Source organism: Diadema setosum, chromosome 18 (assembly GCF_964275005.1).
Source record: "Diadema setosum chromosome 18, eeDiaSeto1, whole genome shotgun sequence".
Taxonomy (NCBI): Eukaryota; Metazoa; Echinodermata; class Echinoidea; order Diadematoida; family Diadematidae; genus Diadema; species Diadema setosum.
Genome location: NC_092702.1, coordinates 25,224,728 through 25,226,245, shown reverse-complemented (window position 1 = coordinate 25,226,245; position 1,518 = coordinate 25,224,728).

Sequence of the window (1,518 nt, the reverse complement as noted above, 5' to 3'; positions counted from 1 at the left end):
TGACTTAGCATGGCAGACTGACCTTTATTTCAAGTGATGTCCATTTATACTTGACAATCAAAACACTTCTCTCAGAATTCAAGTTTTTATTGATTTTTTTTTTTAATTCTCCAGCTACTTCTGTTCTTCTTTTTGTTAAAGCATAATGTATTTATTCAGCTAATGTGTACATGAGTGTTCATGTGTTTTGTGTGTGTGAGTGAGTGTGTGTGTGTGTGTGTGTTTCATGTGTGAATGTGAATGGGCAAGAGGTTTGTCCTGATGATGGTGAAATCAGTTGATACCAACAACAACAACAACAAAAAAAAACCATATGAAACAAGTGCCTGTCATTTCCTTGCCTGTGTGAATGAATCCATGTCCGTGCAAGACAACCAAGAAACGTATGTGACACATGTACAAAACATTAATGTTCAATTTACATTTACTGTGTACAGTAATGATTAAAATAGTAAGTCTCAGGGAACATGCTGTATTTAAGAGTCTACATTCATGTACAATGTTACACCACTTCAAAGTAGCTTTAAGTTAAAAAAAAACACAAAACAAATTGTAGTTGACAGCTTAAAGGGACTATACAGTACTGGTTGAGGTGAGGATTCAGGTTTGTAACATTTTTTTGTGAGATAGTGAGAAACCTTATGAAATATGAAAGAGCATGTAATTTCAAGAAGGATTCCTCATTTATTTGATGAAAATTGGCCTTGAAATGGCTGAGATATTCAAAAAGCGATTCTAATACAATTGACAGGCCACAACTTTTATAAGGAGCTCTTTGTTTAACCTTGTTTTTTGATGTCTCGGTCATTTCAAAACCGATTTTCATTAAATAAACTTTTGGTCCTCCTAGAATTGTGTGCTTGTTAACATTTCATAGAGTGGTTTCTACTCACCTCAATCGCTACTGAACAGTCCCTTTAATGATGCAGAGCTAATGAAGTGAGATACAATAAAGCAAATCATTACTTGGATAGTAATTTGTCAAATGATGAATTTTACAGGTGTAAGGGAAAACGTACTACTATCCTCACAGACCCAATGACACTAACAGAGGCAGTTTTAAGACCAATGCTATGAATCACATATTCAGCCTGCACATAATTATTGGTCTTAAACTTTTCTCAGTTGTTTTAAGTGTCAGTGGGAGTTATAATGTGAGAAAACGGGCTTTCTCCCTCTCCACACTTCTTTTTCTCGTTCCTACTCCCATTTCTTTCTTGGGTGCTGTTCGTTATTCCGAAGGTTCGTTAATCCGAAACACGCAAATTCCCTATACCTAGAGGTTCGTTAATCCGAATGTGAAAAAGGGTTCGTTAATCCGAACATTAATTTGTGGCGTTATTCCGAAGGTTCGTTATTCCGAAGATTTGTTCATCTGAAAATGGAATTCTGAAAAACGAACCTTCGGAATAAGGAATCTGCGGACTGAAGAGCCTTCGGACTGAAGAGCCTTCGGAATAACGAACCTTCGGAATAACGAGCTGTAACCTTCTTCTTGACCTCTAGGCCCTACTGATT